This window comes from Hermetia illucens, chromosome 5 (assembly GCF_905115235.1).
Source record: "Hermetia illucens chromosome 5, iHerIll2.2.curated.20191125, whole genome shotgun sequence".
NCBI lineage: Eukaryota > Metazoa > Arthropoda > Insecta > Diptera > Stratiomyidae > Hermetia > Hermetia illucens.
In genome coordinates this window covers 66,998,180-67,018,307 of record NC_051853.1, presented here as the reverse complement: position 1 = coordinate 67,018,307, position 20,128 = coordinate 66,998,180, and the positions used below count along the sequence as shown (strand labels likewise).

General features: G+C 40.6%; 1 protein-coding gene across 1 annotated transcript in view; it reads left to right on the top strand.

Annotated features, from left to right (window-relative positions):
• Nucleotides 1–19,510, top strand: part of LOC119658495 — a 181,044-nt gene extending 161,534 nt beyond the window's left edge. Inside the window, exon 7 of the mRNA XM_038065957.1 lies at nucleotides 16,279–19,510. The gene's annotated coding sequence lies outside the window, so the exon portion shown is untranslated. The remainder of the gene's footprint in view (nucleotides 1–16,278) is intronic.
• The last annotated feature ends 618 nt before the right edge of the window (nucleotides 19,511–20,128 follow it).

The following is a 20,128-nucleotide window of genomic DNA, read 5'->3' as shown; positions in this document are numbered from 1 at the left end:
GTGCACAAGGCTGTCATACGCAAGGTCCCGGTTCCAATCTCACTAGCGACAGTAAAATTTGTATCGTGATTTGACGTCGGAGACCAGTTGACTCAGCTGTGAATGAGTACCTGAATGAAATCAGAGTAATAATCTCGGACGAGCGTAATGCTGACCACATTGCCTCCTACAATGTACTGCAGTCTACCGTTACCGTCTTGAATGAAGTGCTCTAACACAATTCAAGGCCCTGATCTAATATGGATTGTTGCGCCAATGATTATTATTATAAAAATTACGAACCAGATACAAATGGGACAAATGCTCATTTAAATATGTTTATGTAAGCAACACACAAAACCGTTCATACCTGAAACGTTCAGCTTCCGGTTTCAAGACCGATACAATGGCGTCTTTCTTTAAGGCGTAACTTTTTCATGTGCCGTGGGGAGACATCAACCAAGAGGATGAATCCAAAAGTGACCAAAGGTTAATTTACTGCTTCTAGTTTGACTTAGACGTAACACACTTCACGTCGCATACTGTACACTCAATTAAACTGTGAAAGGTTTATGACCAACTATGCAATACATGGTGAAAACAATAATAAAAGGGAAGGTTTAATGTCCATTTTGAAATATTAGAAAAATTCTGTATTGAAATCGAAAAGATTTAAATGGATTTTAGGATTTCAGGAAACTCAACGGATCAAAGGGCCATTAAACTATTGAAAAGGGACTTAAAATGATTATTTAAAAATTAATATTTTGAACTACATGAATATGTTGGGTGTAATATGATGTCGTGATGGAAAGTACGCATTTGAAGGAAAGATACGCGAGCTGCCGAAAGGAAAAGGAGATATGAAGCATCATCAGCAACGACGCAACAACCGGTATCCGGTCTAGGCTTGCCTTATTTAGGAACCACAGACACCTCGGTTTTGCGCCAAGGCTGACCAATTCGATATCCATAAAAACTATCTGGCGTCCTCACCTAAGCCATCGCTCCATCTCAGGTAGGGTCTGCCTCGTCTTCTTTTTCCACCACAGACAATGCCCTTATGCACTTTCCGCGTTGAATCATCCTTATCCATACGGATGAGGTGACCCGCCCACCGCAACCTGTTGAGATTTTATCCAGAAACAAATGGTCGTGGTATCGCTCATAGATTTCGCCGTTATGCAGGTTACGGAATCGTCCATTCCCATGTAGTGAGCCTAAAATACTTCGAATGATTCTTCTCTCAAACGTGGCCAAGAGTTCGCTCTTTTTTTTTTTTGCTAAGAACCTAGTACACTAAGAGCTTTGATGCTATGATGAGATTTTTCGAGCGAAACAGCTTCCGCAATCTGAAATAGCCCCGTTTGGCAGCCAACAACTCTACGGGAACTTCATCGTCATAGCTATTATCGGTTGTGATTTTCGACCCTGGATAGGAGAAGTTTTCAACGGTCACGAAATTGTAACCTCCTATCTTTATTGTTTTCGTTTGATCACTGCGATTCGATGTTGCTCATTCTTTGGTTTTTGGCGCCGACGTTGCCATCATGTACTTCGTCTTGCCTTTATTGATGGCAGTTCCAAATCCCGCGCCGACTCGGATTCTTCTTTACATAATGTCAATATCGTCAGCGTAAGCTAGTAGTTGGGTGAACATTTGTAAAGCGAATCACTGTCTCCAGGGCCAGGTTAAAAAGGACGTATGATAGGGCATCCCCGCACATTGGTCAGAGTCAACCTAATCAGTTTTATAAATTTCATCGGGGTACCAAATTCTCCAACGGCCATGTACAATTCTACCCTGGTTATGCAACCATAGGTGGCCTTAAAGTCGATGAAAAGATGGTGCAACTGGCGGCCATATTAAAACAATTTCTCCATCCCTTCTCACAGGAGAATATATGATCTGTTGCTGATCTGCTTGGAGTAAAAACTCTTTGGTATGGGCCAATGATGTTCTGAGCATATGGGCTTATCCGGCCTAGCAAGATAGCGAAGAATAACTTATAGATGGTACTCAGCAATGTGATACCTTTATAATTACTACACTGTGTTATATCCCACTTTCTATGAATGGACCAGATAATGCCTCTTTGCCAGTCGTCAGGCATTGATTCGCTGGCCCACACCTTCAGCATCAATTGATGAACCGCTAGGTGCAATTGGTCGTCTCCATATTTAACCAATTCGGCTGTAATTCCATCGACTATGCACGACTTCTGGTATTGAAGCCGGTAGATTGCACGGACTGTTTCTTCTATACGTGGTGATGGCAGTATTTATCCGTCGTCCTCAGTTGATGGGGCCTCCAACTCACCGATATTTTGGTTGTTGAGTAGTTCATCGTAATAGTGGACGAAGTTCTTGATAAATATCTGCCCGTGCCCGCGTTGTTTGAGAATGCAACATTTCTCGATATGTAGCATTCTTCCCTTACGTTACTAGCTTACATTCAAAGTCGAACCAGGCATTCCGACTTTTCTTGCGGCTGGGGTCCAGTATGTTTGTGGCCATATCAGTTATAACACTTCAAGTGGTTGTGGTTATGTAGATCATTTGTTAATGCTTCATCTCCAGGACATCTGTTAGCTGCGGCTATTGCGACATCCATTTCCCCCCATAGGTGTTGCGGAGGTCTGTGTTGTGAATGACTTCAGTATTGAGCCTCACCTGATTGTCAGAGGGGATTGTACGTGGTGTTGTAATTCGAGCCCGGAGCACCAATGGCAACGAGATAGTGATCCGAGTCTATATTGGCCCCACCCTATATGTTCTGACATTTATTATTGAGGCTGAGAGGTGGCAGCGCGCAATCAGTATATGAACAATTTTTTTGGTCCCGTCTAGAGAGGCCCACGTATGTCTGCCTTCCACACAAACCAGATACTTCCAACAACCATTTCATGCGATTCTGCCAACTGAATAATCCGCAGTCCGTTATCATTGGTATTCTTATGTAAGCTATGGGAACCGACGTGTCGCCTGAATACGGGCTCCATCGCAACTTAGCTGTTGAAATTTTCAAGTATTACTTTAATATTACACTTGGGACAGGGTCCGCTCAACTGCCTCGTAGAAGGTGTCCTTCTCTGACTCTGCAATCTCTTCTGTAGGGGCTTGAACGTTTGTGAGGCTTATGGTATATTTATAAATTTGCCTCGCAAGTGCAGAATTCATATCTTACTCAAGCACATGGTTTACTGGATGGTCGCTGCAATATATGGTGTAGTGGCTTTTCTTCAGCGCATCTCTTGGAACACTGTTACATCAGCCTTATATTGGAACAAAGTATCGGCTAGTTACTGAGCGGCATTTGGTCTGTGCAGGGATCGCACGCCCCATGAGAAAATGCGCAAATCGTTATTCGGTTTTCGTTACCGGGTTCTTCGTTTTAAATTCCACCCTGTCCGAGGCTCCTGTCGTGGCTTCGTAACATCGGTTTTCCGTGTAGGGTTGTCAGCCTTACCCATCCCCCAACCTGGAGGACCAGTTGGTATAATTTGTCCAATTTTTGGGCGCGGGAGACTCGCCTTTATCCTTCTCTGTCTACTGTTTTTCGTTAATAATGAACTCCCACCGTTCACCACGTGGAGATGGAGATAGGGTTTGGTGTTGAGTTGTTGGAGTTGGTTTAGAAGGCATTTCCCCAAGGAATTAAATCAGTCGATAACTCGTCACTAGACAAGGCGAACGAAATGAAGTCACAGATACTTCCTGTTACCTGCAGCAATATACTGTGACCCCCGTCGAGCGGAAAATAGACTTTTCAGATAGAAATTAGTGTAATATATAGAGTTGGAAATTACCCCTAAATGGGTTGCTGCACTACCAAGCCTACACGTCTTGTCGACAGTTTGCTAAAATATGTTTCAGCTGCTCCGAAAAAAATATGATTAGCTTCAGTTTTTAAAAATTGGGTACTTAAACCAAAACAAAGTATGTGTGAATGATGTAGTGATTCCGACCAAACTACTGACTGCGTTATTAACAAAAACACGTCAGCTTTATTGGCCGCGAGTGCCTTCTTCAATTTTAGACGTTTTAAAGAAGAGTGATTTCAATAAACTTTTCACCTTCCGTTAAAATGCGGAACAGTAATTAATGCATAAAAGTTTAAGTGACGAAAAATTTAGATTCGACTTGTTGGCGTACTCTTATTTACAATATTCGTTTTCTATGTTAGCACTGACCAATCTGTAAGTTACCAATGTTTATACATTCTTTGCACGAATATTAGCAATTGTATATTTGAATTATTTATTGAAAACATCTTTATCTTCCGGTCTAACCAATTTGCAAATTGCTACTGATTTTCCTACGTTCATATGTCAACGCACTATTTTAATTCAATTGGAGATCTTATCTGCTTTCAAAGTTATGCAAGAACTCGACAGTCATTTCCCTGGGGCTAATGGCATACAAATGTACATAATTTAGGGCACTATCGTATTAATAAGTTTCAAGTATGCTTGACAAATGAGCATGAATGACAATTTGTTAGAGGCTGGACGAGCCCTCGCTGTCAGCGTATATTTATATTCATATTGTGTGCTCTACTTGGTACTTAATGGGCCCATGGATTTGTGAAGGTAATTCTCCCATTTATTCTGTCATATGAATGTGCATACATTTGTGTTTTCTTGTCGACAAGCAGTTGCGGGTATAGTAGAATGAGAAATTGTTCTGATGGGTTAAATATCTCGTAAAATATGGGTTCGAGTTTCAGGTAAATTTGACCTGCTGTGAATAATTTCCAGTAAACGCCTTTTTCGTCCTTTGTCGATGCAATTTCCTTTGAGGTTATTGTTACTGAGAATGTTTCACAATTGCGCATTTCTGCATTGCTACATTGATGAAACTAATCAACATAGTAGCAAGAGCAGAACAATCCCATTTCGATTCCAAGTTATGAAAGTAATTAGTGATATCAGCGGAAATCGGGAATATTAGAAACCAATAGGGGTGCATAATAATATTACTACGTTTTAAGGAAATAAATACTTTGATTTTTTGATGATTTGATAAGAATTTATTTAGTTTTGATACTTGATTTTTGATAACTTGAAATTTTCCAGGAGTTTGCAAACCAAAGTAGCTTCTAAAAAAGTTTCGTAGATTTATATCCCGCATAAGAGACCCAAAGGTCTTACCTTCAGCCTGCCGCTGAACTCTGAATAACGAAAGGATAAGGATTATAAGTACAAGCCACAGATAAATGTGATTTAATTAAAAGGGAATAACCAATGTACTGTCCTTTTTTAAGGTTTTGTTAAAAACACAACCTTACTAAAATCGATTTACTGTCTATTTGTCTACCTATTTGAATTGGAGCAGTTGTATCCTATAACTACCATGCCGTGATACTGGCCGGGCTAGGTGGTAATTAATCATAGTACATATTACAATACGGGGAATCATAGTTTCCGTACAGCGAACCCTTTGCGAGTTATTCGACCGTTGCTGCTACTTCTGCAACGTCTCTCCACTTTCGGTATTCTGTGTCGTTTTCAGGTAGATTCATTCTCCTTTTCCCATACGGACAACGTGCCTCACTTACCAGAATGTCCACCGGGACCATTCCCTCGTCTGGCATTTTTGTGAAGGCGCTGCACACCCTTACCGCCACTAAGTGGTAGGTTTCATTTACTCAACCTTTGATTGCTCTTACACAGTAGTGATTCCTCACAAACTGGTGACGCACATAATGATGTAGAGCAAACTACTCCGGCCACAAGTATTCTGCGACTGTATCTTGGATCTCCAATCTTAGATATCATCCACGCTGACGATACGCTAGTATTTGTCGACTTCTCGCGCGCACAATCCACGCGTATTTTTTTCCCACGGTTGGTAATCAAGACACGAAATTCGAAAATAGAGAGATTGAACCTATGAACCCCCGCATGTGTTGAATTACATTACTGCAAGTTAAACCTAAAGGTGTCCCCATAAACCTAAAAGAAGGGTCCAACCTTTTTTTCAGCGAATATAGCCATGTGGGGTACCAAATTAAAGTATCGATTAGTATAAAAGATTGCCTTGCAAGATATTTTTCCGTGTTATTGGTTAAAAGTGTCTAATTTAAACAAATACGTATTTCGGGGACTAACTATCCCCTTCTTCAGTGTTTTTATCTTCTGAAAAAGTGTTCCCCCATTTGGGTTTTTTATACCTGTCCTTGTTACCAAGGTGGAAAACTGTTGCCTATCTCTGTCTTTAACCTTTTTTCGGGGGGCATTTTCCAGATGTGGAAACTCTCCTAGCAATCTAGTCTCCTCGTTCACTTCCTTCAAGATATTGGCGTTGTCCAATGACATGTGGTGTCCCTGCTCTATTATGTGTCTGGCAAGCGCGGACCTTAGGTGCGAGTTATTCTTATTTTTAGCGGATGCGGCCTCCTTTAAGTGTTCTAAAACCCTAGTGTGGACTAGCCGTTTTGTTCATCCTACGTAAATCTTGTCGCAGTCTGGGCAGGAGATCTTATAAATGCCGCTTTTTTCCGATTGTAACCGGGTCCTAATTAGGTATCATCTGCTGGTTGAGGTGACCCGTAATCCACGTTTATGTAACCGCCTTTTGATGTTCTGCATCCGATGCGACTAGCTTAGTGTTATCCATTGCTTGGGTTCTTTGTCGACCTTCTGGAAGAGTGTTGGAAGTTGTTGTATTGAAACCTGGCATAGTTTCTTTTTAATCCGATTTTCGATGAAGTTCCTGTTGTTTTCTTGGCTATTTTAAAGATTTATTTCTTTTCTATATTTTTTCTCTCCTCATTGAGCGGTGTTGTGATCATCCTGTAGATATCGAATTCAAAATCCCCTCTTTCCTGGATTATTTTTAAGTCTAAGAACGGTATCTCCCTTTCCTTTTCGATCTCCATGGTGAAATCGATGTTCCTGTGTGCCCGCTTGAGTTTCTCGCAGATTGTTCCTGCTTCTTCCCTTTTGATAATCGCTAACACATCATCCACGTATCTGATCCAGAATCTCGGCAGTGGCCCAGCTTCCTCGAGTTCATCCTCCAGGTTTTCAATAAATACCTCGCATAGCAGCGGTGAGAGAAGGTTACGCATTGCTGCCTCGGGGGTTGTTTTATAAAATATATTCCTGAATGTGAAATAGGATTCACTCATGCACGTGAAGGCCAGTTTCTTATACAATTTAGCGTTCCATTCCTCGAAGAAGTGTAGAGCTTCCTTCATCGGTACGCTTGGGAACAGCGCTTGTTCGTCGAAGCATACTAATATTATATCACTTTGTATCCCTCCGGCCTCGTTGAGTCTGCCAATGACCTCCCTGCTGTTTCCCACTGCTCGTTTTCCTATTTTTAGGCCTAACCTTTTGACTTCGTCCAAGAGCCGCTTTGCAATATTTTGGATCGGTGAATTCGTTACTGCGATGATCTCTCTGCTCTCGTTGCCTTCTTTGTGTATTTTGGGGGGGGGTATTTGATTCTGGGCAGAGATGGGTTAGGCATTCTCAATTTGACAGCTTTCTTAAAAATGAGCTTGCATTCAGCCAGCGGCTTTTCCACTCTTTTAAGTGAGTCTGGCAGATGCTCCTTCCTGTTGACGTGAAACTTACCTTTGTCTAATTTTTGGAGTACTAAGTCGTCGTATGCTCCTTTGTCCATGATGACCACAGCGATTCCTTTGTCTGCTGATAAGTAGAAGACGGGTTTCTCTTTTAATTCTTTAAAGGTTTTGTGATGGTTGGACGATGTTCTTTTCTTTGTGACCATTCGCTTGGTGGGGGTCATTACATGCACAGGTATAAAAAAACCCAAATGGAGGAACATTTTTTCAGAAGACAGAAAACACAGAAGAAGGGGGAAAATTGGTCCTCGAAATACGTATATATTTAAATTAGACACTTTTAAGACTTCAGTTAACAAACAACCTCCTAACTCAAACCATCGATTAGTACTTTTCGCAGCAGAGCAAGGGTCAATTACTTTAAGAACTTGTTCCCAAAAAGTACCAACAAAGTTGTAGTTTATCAAAGTTACCTCTTTTGCATCAAATTGCTGCTCCTCAAGAAAGAAAATGTGAGTATCATTTGGAATTCACTATCAGGTATATTCATAGTATATACACTATGAGCTATTATATTTATAGATGGAACCATCGTGTACCCAAATATCCTTACATGAAAAATTAAGAACTGAACTTCCGATTTCTAACTTGTTTTTTTTTTTTTTTTATTTTTAAAGTGAAATATTAAATTCACCTGCCCTATGTACATATGTTATCTGATGGAAATAGATAATAATTATAAGTTTGTCTGTAGTATGTTTTGACAAGACGCGAAAAGGGGTGATGTGAACTGAAGTGTGCGACGTTACTGAACATAGTCTTTCAAATATTTTTTAGCAGTTTCAAGCTCCGCTTACAGCATTTTAGTGAAGTTCTGCAACTACGAAATAGAGAGTCCAAACCATTTCCTTGCTTGAACCGTACCCCTGAGCAAGGCGACAAGTAATCGCCAATATATGCATATCTGCAGAAAAATTGAATATATAGTAAGGGAAATGGGTTGGATTTTTTATTTTGTACATGCTTAGTCTGCTTTCCTCAGAATTTTCAATATGTGATCATCCTGCAGTCTAAAAGCATATATTATCCTCTCTAGTGTTTGGAACCGATATCACGAAAAACTTGGAATGACTCAAGACAGATCAAGCACGATGGTAACTGGACCATTTACAGAACTGATCGTAATTATGTTCACACTGGCGTTTCTAGGGATGGGGACATTCTTATCGTTATCCACAACTCCCTTCCAAGTGAACTGAATACAAATTTGCCAGAGTTCGCTTAGACAAACATTACCTATATATTGGTGTTGCTTATTTGTCCCCGCTCCGATGAAGCTACATTTGATAGGGCCAAATGGCGAAGCCGATCACGACAAGCCGACCCCGCTTGTGGACGGGACAAAAGCTGGAGAAAAAGAAAATGTGAAACTATTTCTTCCACAATGATTTTCTTTACAGACTTTAATCGTCCGAAAATAATGTTTAATGTTCTCGAAAATGATACCCGCATTCTTCCAGTCAATCTCCTTGACACAATCGACTTCAACCTGATCACTACATTCTATGGCAATGAGTTACAGCAGATAATTCCGACCTCTAACCAAAATGGCAAATTGTTAGATCTTATTTTCACCAACTTTTATGACGAAGTAGTGGTTAGTCCGACTATTGACGCCGAGAATCTTTTTTCTAACACTTTTCATCATTCAGCCCTCACAGTTGAACCTACAAATCGTTCCTTTACTTAGTCTTACAATAATGAAATTGCATTTGATTTTCTTAAATGCTGACTATGAAAGCAATAAAAATTATTTATTATAGATTCTATAGGTTGGGGATATCCCCTTGTTTGCGACCCCGTATCTTCTCTGTATAGGATAATCTTCGGCACGATTAAAAAATTTGTACCAAAAATAAAGAAGCGTTATAAGCTCACAGAACCTTGGCTAGACATAAATCTGATGCATTTAAGGAACCAAAGAAGCAAACTCCACAAGACTATTAAAAGTGATCCAACATCAGCCAAAATTTTAAAAGCAAGTACGATGAGCTAGCCAAAGAATTCCCCATAAAATCCCATCCAAAAAAACTTTTTGATTTCATTAATATGAGACGAAAAACTACTGGTTTTCCCCGATTCCATGTCCAGGGGGACCCTTACCTCTGCTTACCCAGAGGAAGTTTGTAACTAATATCCGGACCATTTCCAGGACAGTTTCGGCTCACCAAAATCCCCGATCTCCTCAACCCCTTCGGCCGATTTTATCACGCCATCCCTTATTGGCGGAATGGTTCTCATAAATATATATAAATCACTAAAGCCAAAGGATCCGGTCCCGACTTAATCCCTCCTTATTTGATGACCAACTGCTTACACCTTTGCATATTATTTTTAATTTCTCGGGGTGTCTTTCCGTCTCTTTGCAAATGCTCAAATCTTACACCTATCCATAGGAGCAGTGATAAACGAACAGTTGGCAACTACCAAGGTATCGCCAGTCTATCCGCAACCTCCAAAACTCTTTGAGAAATTAATTTTTGACAAACTCACTACTGTCATCGATCCGCTTCTCAATGAACAACAACATGGATTTCGAAAGAGCAGAACCACTTTTACTAACCTAATAATCCTAGTTTCCGACGTCCTTTGGAAAAGGACAGATTTTAGCAAAGCAATTAACAGAATCGATTATCAAATTTTAATAAGTAAATTATGCAGCTTTGAGATATCTGAATTACTTCTTAATTGGCTCCAGTCCTACCTCCTACTCACTTCCTTAAGTACGGTCGAATATCTAAAAGTGTATCTGCTTCCTCTGAGGTGCCATAGGGTAGTCATTTAGGTCTTCTCCTCTTCAATATGTTCATTTCTGACTTGCCACGGTTATTACCGGACGTCCCTCATCTCCTCTAAGCTGATGACTTATATTTGTACTATACCATTCATTCTCACTCTGATACAGTATTTCTCCAATCCAAACTCTAATCCCTAGACCAGTGGTGCAATTGAAACAACCTACATCTAAATGTTAAGAAGTGCCATATCAAAGACCTCGGAATATTTTTGGATAACAAAATGCCTTTTAAGCTCGAATATGACAAAGTGTTATCCATCGCTAATAAGCAACTCGGTTTCATCAAGAGACGCGCTTAAGAACACATAAATATCTTGGCTATTAAGTGCTTGTATATCACACTCATGCGGCCTCTACTTGAATATACAAAGCACCGGTCCTTTGCGCCTCCACTCGCACTTAATCCCCCTTGCAAATCGCGGTAATGAATTCTCTACCAAACAAACTCATTATAGGGTTGCATCGATCGTGGAAAAATTGCGAGAGAGGCGTCTTCGATGGTATGGTCACAAAATTCGCGCTAACGAGAATTCATTTGCCAAGATAAGTCTGAACATCAAAGTCGATGGTAAACGATCAAAAGGCCGTCCGAAACAATGGTGGCTTGATACACTGGATGGGGATTTAAAAGCCTCGAGATTGCATCCAGATCAGGGGTTTGAGGGAGCCATATGGCGAAACCGATCACGACGAGCCGATCCCGCTTGTGAACGGGACAAAGGCTAAAGAAAAAGAAGAAGAAGAATTTTCTTGGTCTTATAAGGAGTAGTAATCGCTATGCACTTCTGGCGCAGGTGGAAAGACAAATCCTTCTTCTTCCTTCCGCATACCTTTGTTATTACCTTCCCCTCCAGAGGTGGGGTTTACCACGATAATATCAAAATACCTAACCATTTTCAGCGACATGATATTTTAAGGAGGCGAATTTGAAAGAGAGGTCTTTTCACCTCTCGTTTCATATCTTGCTGTTTCCTTGTAACTATGGGATTCCAAATTAAACTTTACTTTTATGATATGAAAATAGCCCCAGTTTGAGCCGTCATAGCTTTCAAATATAATGAATGGGTTGAAAATTCAAACTTGACAATACTGATATAAAAAAATCTACTTTGAGCACCATAACTTTTTAAAATGCTGGGAATTTTCATTGGGTTTGAAAAAGGGCGACCTCGCTCTTCACTTCCGCTGACAATTCAACCTCTACTAATCTATTTTGTCACCTATGCAAGAAGTATGTAGATCACCTGGTAAGGCACTTTTCTTAATAAACCACAGTATATTCACTGTTACGCTATGGTGGTGATGCTTACTTTTAGACCCTTTTATCTGTAAGACAGAGACAACCTCAAAAGCAAGTCCGATACTGCATGTGCATAACACATGAAAAGTGAGCCTCCCCGCCTACAAATGGGGTAATTGTAACAACTGGTCCTCCTGAATGAGAGTCGGGTAAAGCTGACAACCCTACACAATCCAACAAAGCAGACTGCAGAGTCGGAGAAAGATACCTTCTCCGAGATTGTAAAACGAACCCTCGAAGTCTGTCCCCAGTATAATATCAAAATTATACTTGTAGATTTTAACAAGCAAAAAGCAATTCAGAAATACCTGGTTTGCCCGAAATGCGGCCCATTAGCAAACATGGGCTTCTCCAAATGATGACATATATTAATCGAACACAGTCACCTCTCATCCTTGACGAATGTCAGAACAAATAGAAGGGGTTCGAATAACAACATCAACTAGAATCCGCTCTGACAATCAAGGGAGAGTTTACACTGAAGCCATCCACAACATAGCCCTTCGTAACACCCTATAAGGGTGAATTGGATCCTGATGAAGCATTGGCAAATTATCTTCACAATCATCTGGAAAACGTTATATTGATACGGCCACAAACATACTTGACCCCAGTCGCAAAAAGAATCTGAGCGACTGATTCGACGATGAATGTAAGCTGTTGCATTCTTAAAGGACCTGGGTACGCGCAGAGGCTTATCACGAACTCCGTGGAGCTGGAAAGCGACTTCAAGAACAGGAAAAGAAAGCCTGGGAAAACCAACAGGTCTGTCAATTCGAAAAGTACAGGGAGCAAGTCTTACCAACAAGTAAGCAGGATGAAGCCTCACAACAGACTGGGCATATTAGAGCAATAGGTTCCAAATTTTGATGAACTGCTCAATAATCAGAACATTGGCTAGTTGGAGGTCCCGCCAACTGAAAATGACGGACAAATTCTGCCACCACCACGCATAAAAGAAACAGTCTGTGCAATTCATCGGCTTAAAAACCATAAGTCGCCAAAAGCTGATGGAATTACAGGCGAATTGGTTAAATATGGAGGTGACCAACTGCACTGATACTCAAGGTATGAGGCAGCGAATGAATGCCAGATGACTGGAAACGTGTCATTATCTATCCCATGGAAAAAAGGGAGATATCATACAGTGCAGCAATTATAGACATACCGCGCAGCTGAGTACCATCTATAAGATATTCTCCGCTATCTTGCTAGGTCGCATAGCCCGACATCATTGGCCCATAGCAAAGTGGCTACACTCCAAGCAAATCAGAACAGGTCAAATTTTCTATGTGCGACAAGCGATGGAAAACTCTTTGAATATGGCGATCAGTTGCACCATCTTCTCATCCACTTCAAAGACACCTATGAAAGCATAACCAACGTAAAACTGTACATGGTTGTGAGAGAATTCGGTAACTCAACCAAACTGATAAGACTGACAAAGCCGACCCTGACCAATGTTCGGGACTAAATAAAAGCAGCCGAATCACTCTCGAGACCATACAACATCAACAACAGTCTAAGACCAGCGGATGCCTTATCATGTATCCTCGTTAACCTGGCCCTGGGAAAATGCGAGAGGCACCATCCTCCTTAGGTCTACCCAACTACTGGCCGATGCTAATATCAATATGATATTATAACCAAAACAAACCGAGATGTAGAACCCATTTTTAACCAGCCCGAGCAGTAGACAACGTGTGCGATATCTTGAACTGCACATTAATGAAGGCAAGTCGAAGTACATGGTGATAACGATAGCACCAAAAATGAAAGAACCAACAGAATCAAATGCCACTGGTTAAATGAAAGTAATAAATTTAGGAGACTACAACTTTGATACGATACAACTACGACGATAAAGTCCGCTCACGATTGTTGGCTGTGAAAAGAGCCTCCTTCAGTTTATAAAAACTGTTTTGCTGAAAACGTCTTATCAAAGCTCTTACTGAAAAAAAAACAGTCATCTTGCTAGTCCTCATGATTCCACGGAGTTCTGGATTTATAGAAAGAATAATTGCGAACTCATAGCCGCTTTCAAGAGAAGATTCCTACGAAGAATTTTTGGCCCCCTGCATGAGGATGCACAATCGTGAAGCCTGTATAATGATGTCTGGTTGAGAATAAAATCCGGCTCAGTGGGTTGCGTTGGGCGATGGGCCATTCACTTAATCCGCATGGGTGAGGATAATCCAGTTCACAAAATTTTGTTTAATGATTTGGCTTCGATTATGGGGCAAATTTTTATTATCTTTATGCCGCTATCCAAATTCTGCTCCGGACTTTTTATCATCATCAACGCCGCAACAACAGGTATCCGGTCTAGGACTGCCTTAGTAAACATCCCCAGACAACTCGGTTTTGCAGGGCATCCCGGCCTAGGGCATCTCAGGCAGGGTCTGAATCAAAGGAGCTAAGCTTGCTTGCCATCCAACTAACTTAGCCAGAAACTTATCACATTAAATTTATTACATCACCTGAAGAAGAACATTTTTTGCCTTCATGATTTATATATTGATATATTAACACTAAAATAATTGGCTGCTAAGTATTCTATATTCCCGAACGTTGGTGAAGGATGTGGACTGCTTTTTGGTTTATATTTATGCAGCATTTGATGATTTTGTGTAATTCTATATGTAGCAGGAAGACCCAAAAGTGAGTGTAGTGCTATAAAAAAATTCGACATTGGTTGTAAACAGGAGAGTGGGAAGGTCCGAAAAGGGTTAATTACATCAAAGGCCCAGTCACAGAAACTACTCAACCTAAAAATCTGAAAAAATTACAGTGGTCCCTTTATATGGTGCCTACCATGCTAATATACCCATACTGGTTAAATAAATTTAAAAATAGTATATTATTATATTTTGAAAATTAAATTAAATCAGTAAACTTGTAGGTTTTATTATAAAGCTTCATACTGGAAAGTTTGGTGAAAATCCTATTATTATTAAGTTTAAAAAGGGCAAATTTGCCTCTTTCACGTTAAATTTCAGTGAATGGAACCATCGCGTGCCCAAATATGTTCATATAAAAAATCCACAAAACCTTTCATCCCTGAAGCACTATGATTCTGCTATCTGACATGTTGCAGATTTGACAGTGCAGTCGCTGTTGCTTGTTAAAGATCCGGAATGCATTTCACAGCTAATTTAAAAGGAAATGGAACCAAATCATAATTAGCCTATTGAAACTTGGAGCAACCCTCATCGGTTGATTTCCAGTAATCCTAATTTTCATTGTATCTTTAAGTTACCAAAATAACTATTGTGCTCTTCAGATCTTTATTTGTTCTTTTCGAGCAGGAACCCTCCTGTCTTCCTTATATTTGCCGTCGATTTCAACGTGTCATCCAAAGCAGTTTCTTCCGTAATTGACTGATAGGGTCTAATATCGCCGTCTACTTCATTAATGAACTATAAAAAGTGCTTTTATTCCTATTTCGTAAGGAATACGATGCACAAAGCTTAGTTCACTCGGGCTACAAAATCTAATATCCACATTTCACCACGAGCCACTATCTCCTGCTGGTACAAATATCATGCATACATACAGCTCTGTAGATGCCATTTGCTTAGTAATCTCAGTATCTTTTTATAAATAAATAGAGCAAAGTAAAAGTGAAATATGAGCAAATTCAGACGTTTTTTTTTTCTGTTGCGTTCCCATTCTCCCTGCCCGACTCTGAAATTCATTCTTGATGAAAAATTCATGAGTACAGTAGAAGGGGTGGCAGTAGCGAGTGTACTAGAAAGATATACAGATTCAGTCTATGATTAATCGAAATCCTGGCCTCATTTGTATTCCAAGAGGTTTCGTGGTGTGGTAAACGCACACAAATTACAAATCCATATCTGCCTATTGCAATGCTCAGGATACCTGAACAAATTTCTCTTACCCAGACACTGTGGACTACCGTTTCATTTCGCTGAAAGGAAGACACTCTGCGGAACTTACCTACAGCTCCTGATATACAAGCTTCCTCCACCGCAATTATCCAGGTCTTTACAGAATACCCGAAGACAATTCATTGCTGGCGCGTGGTGTACGGTCCTATGTAAGGGCTCGTCGCCGAGCAGGACGAGTTGTTTAATCAGCGCTTTAAGAAATGCAAATACAATTTCTGCTTCGTACGAATGCAACCGGCGGAACTTGTCTGCGTTTCAGGACTTTGTACCTGGATAATATATTCATAAGTGGTGGAACAGTTTACCAGGAACCGGGACTTTTAAGTGTGAACTTGGTATAATCCGCGTAGCCACGTAGCATAACGACATGCAGAAATGTCGGTTTAAGGCGGTGGGAAAACGTAGAAATTCTACTTGGAAAAGACCATGTATGAATTTGAATTCATTATCGGATCATCTTTGGGGCAGGTGGTATCGTCCTTTTGATTATCTAGAGTATCCTGACACTTTCGTAAATTACTTGAGGAGAATAAAGTAACTTTTCATATCAATTATTCATGCGGACGCACATACCGCCTTTACTCATCTGAATGCATGTATAGGAGAGACCTTGAAATGTCCTTTCCACTTATTCTTCAGGATTATGTCTGTTTTCCTACTTGAACTTTGTGTTTGTTTTTTGTTTGTTTTACAGAAGTCCCGCTCACAGACTGGAGTTCCCGGGACGTAGCAATATAAGGCTGTTAATTACTAGAAGGAAATTCATTTCAAATGGAATTGGATGTTGTACAGAGAGAAGAGCATCGGATGCTGAACATTGTGTTCAATGGAAGACTTGCATAGGCCAGCAGAATCTCACTCCCACACCAAAAATAAATCCGCTCAGTTATGGTCAGTATTACTTGATAGAAACTAAGATATTTTTTTGAAACAGGAAATATTTATATTATACGCGTGGATGTCTGTATAACAACTTTATCAGCGCGATCAATATTCTTACATATGTACACAAATATAAGGTCAACCACGACATATGCTCGTAATGCGCTCAATGCCGCAATTGAGCAAATAATGTCCTTTTAGAGTATAGTCGTTACCATCAGTGTCAGTTTTAAATATGTAGGATACAAATTGTTGCTCGCACAAGACTATTGGAACCCTCATCACATAATAGAGCCATGGATGTCATTCGAAACCCCGCACATATCCTTCCTATCCATGTTATGTACAATGTATGTATGGTAGCTTATAGAGATGTTTGTAAGTATAATAACTATCAACAGGTTCCGTACGAAACATTGACTCACAAGTACGCACTGTAAATGCCAATATAACTGAATAATTGTCTTCATGAATGTTATGAAAAACGGAAATTCTAGTCAATATACATTTAGTGATAAGATAAGTACACCCTCATTGCAAAAGGCGAACTTAAAAGTGTTATGAAGCAGTAGATGAATTAATTTGAGTTGATATTGACTGTTGCGTATATTATTACATTCAACTAAGTAGTCACGATCCACCAGGGTTAAGTTAGTCAACCCGCATTTATAAAATATCCACAGAAACCGAGGTGAAACTAAAAAGTAAGTTGATATAGAACATTTTTTTATTGAAATTTTGGTTGCTATCACATTTCACATTCTACATTTTTATAATATATTTCTAAACGTGCGACGCCAATTTTCTTCTGCTAAAATTATTAAGGATAATACATCATCCTACAAAGAGAAGCTGAAAATGTCAGTATTTGCGAAATTCGACGTCAAACTCTTATGTCCATATGGCTGTATTCCGGGTACCTACTTTGCCCATTCTATTATTATAATATTCGAGGGTCCCGCGTCCTCAAAGAATTATTGTGCCCCTTTTTTGACTACAGTATACCTATATCCATAGTATGTCATTAGAACATATAACTGACATAAACTTTATTATTCCATATTCCAAGTATATCAACCTGGCATCCGGTATTAAGTATTCTTTCAGGTACCTGAACCTACTTTGCACAAGCGCCGAACAGACATGTATGGGGTTTTCATCACTCTTCTCACACAGTCGACGCACAATGTCCTTATATATCCCCAGCTTCCCTAGGTGATATTTTAGTGGGCAGTAATCAGTAAGTATTCCCACTATAACCCGGAGGTTCTTCTTGGTTATGTTTAAAAAGTCCTTTATGCGCTTGGGTTCGTATCCCCCTAACCACCTTGGACTGCTCCATTACTGGTAGGCCCGCCTAAGATAATTCCCCCAGCCGTTCCTCTTCATTTTTTAGTGTCAGCCATCCGTTTCTGATTTCACAGAAGGCTTCTGACTCATATAGAAGTATATCTGCTCCTTTCTTAGCCGGTTCGTCCGCTGCCTCAGTGCCTTCCAACCCAATATGGCCTCTCGATGCATTGTCATATCAGTTTAGAGCTCACATTGTCATTGCCAGTACCTTGATCGACGCTTGGCTGTCAGTCAGAAAAACAATATTCTCACCCTGTAGTTCCCTTGGGCATTTGACACGTCTGACTATCGCATATATTTCCACCTGGAATGTGCTACTGCACTTCCCTATTGATTCCAAGTACTTTTTACTCAAGCCAATAACCCCGGCATCCTCTACCATGAGGGCTCCGCCAGTGTACCAAGTAATCAGTTGCCGGTCTAATCCGTCTGTCAACGCCACGCTCTCCCAGTTTGCTTTGTTTCAATGAGTTTCAAACTTCTTGTCGAAGTGAAACCTCGTTGTCGTTTCATCTGTTGGTATTAGTGATTCGAGATACCGCCTAAAAAACAATATCAATCTTCCTTCGATTCAAGCAACTCCGCGTCTTACTCGTACTCGCCGACATTCTCAAATCGCCCTTCTTGCCTGCATCTGTATGTGTAAATGGAGAGGAGTCAATCGGAGAACGATCTCTAGCATTACCGTTTGACATGTCCCCCGTTGCCTCACTAGTCCACACGCAAGCCAGTCTTTGAACTTTGTATAACTCCCTGGTTTGTGTGCTACGTTCACTTCTTTTCGCCCAAATTAATGCCTTACTATTGCAGTGTATATACAAAGTATTATCTTCGAGGTGCAACCCCATTTTTTCCTGCTATGGACCTGCAAGTCATCAGAGCACTCGTGACTTTCCGACAAGTGATTCCGAGATGTATCTTCCAAAGTAATTTTTGGTATAGCGTGGTTCCCACATATTTGACCTCTGTTTCTCGTTTCACCTCCATCCCATGTAAACTTATGGTTCTGAGGTTATTAAGCTTACGCTCCCTAGTGAATGATACTATGGTTGTTTTGGCTGGATTGATACGTAGCCTCACCTTCCTCTACCAAGCACTACTAACGTGTTATCCAGTTTGGATTCTATCACATAAAGTATTCTCATATTTTCCCTTGCAAATTAAAACGGCGTCGTCCGCATAGGTTTGGAACTATATTCCAGTATTTGTTTGCTCGTCCAGCAGGTCATCCACTACCATACTCCACATAACCGTTGATAGTACTCCGCCCTGTGGTCGATCTTGAGTAAAGTAACATGACAAAGGAATTGATACCTGTAGATGCTTACTCTCCAACATTCTCCCCAGCCAGAAAGCCAGTGTGTTTCCCACTCCCTTGCGGGTCAGGGCATCTTGTATCTCTGTGTGCGATGTGGTTTCAAATGCTTCTTCGATATCCAAAACCCAACACATTTTATATATTTTATGTTGTTTCTATGACATCCCGTAATACATACTCCAGCAGATACAAAGCAGTTTCGCTTGACCGTCCTGCCCGGTAGGCGCGTTGACAATGATGTAGAGGATTACGCATCAGAACATTAGTTCTAAATAGTTGTCTATGACCTTCTCCACCGTTTTGAATACGAACCACGTTATGCAAATTGGTCTGAAAGATTAAGGGTGATTTTTTTTTACCCTCTTTCGGAATAAAGGCCACTTTTGTCGGTGTCCATACCCTTGGTATATATCCCAGGGCTATGCTGCTCCTTACTACCTTTAGAAGAAACTCTAAGATGGTTTCTAGGCTTCTCTAGTGCTGGGAAGATGCCATCTACTCCGGGTGATATCAGTGGTTTTAAAGTTTCCACTGGACCCTAGCTTCCGAGTATACCTCTTTTGCTAGTTTCCAATTCTCCTTTCTTTTTTCTGCCTTCGCAATGGGGAAGGACTCCGGGAAGTGAGTTCTGAAAAGCAGATGTTGCTCTGTTTTCTCTATCTTCCTGTGGTTTATTAGATCTCTTGACAGAATTCCCTGAAGCTGTTCCGTTTTAATTCCCAGATCGCATTGCTATACCCAACCAGTGCATTTGTGTACCTCGGCCACTCTCCGTTTTGTTTCTTCTGGTTGAACCTCCTCTATTCCCATTGTGGTTAGGTTTCAATTCCACCAGGGTACATTCCTTGATAACTTAAGCGACTTAACGGGACAGCTGGCCTCATATGTGTCAATGACGACTTCAAGTTGAAGTTTTCCACCACTGATTCTAGTTCCAGTTCGCTCCTGATATCGCCGCACTCTTGAAGGTGAGCCATCTTGTTGCTCAGGT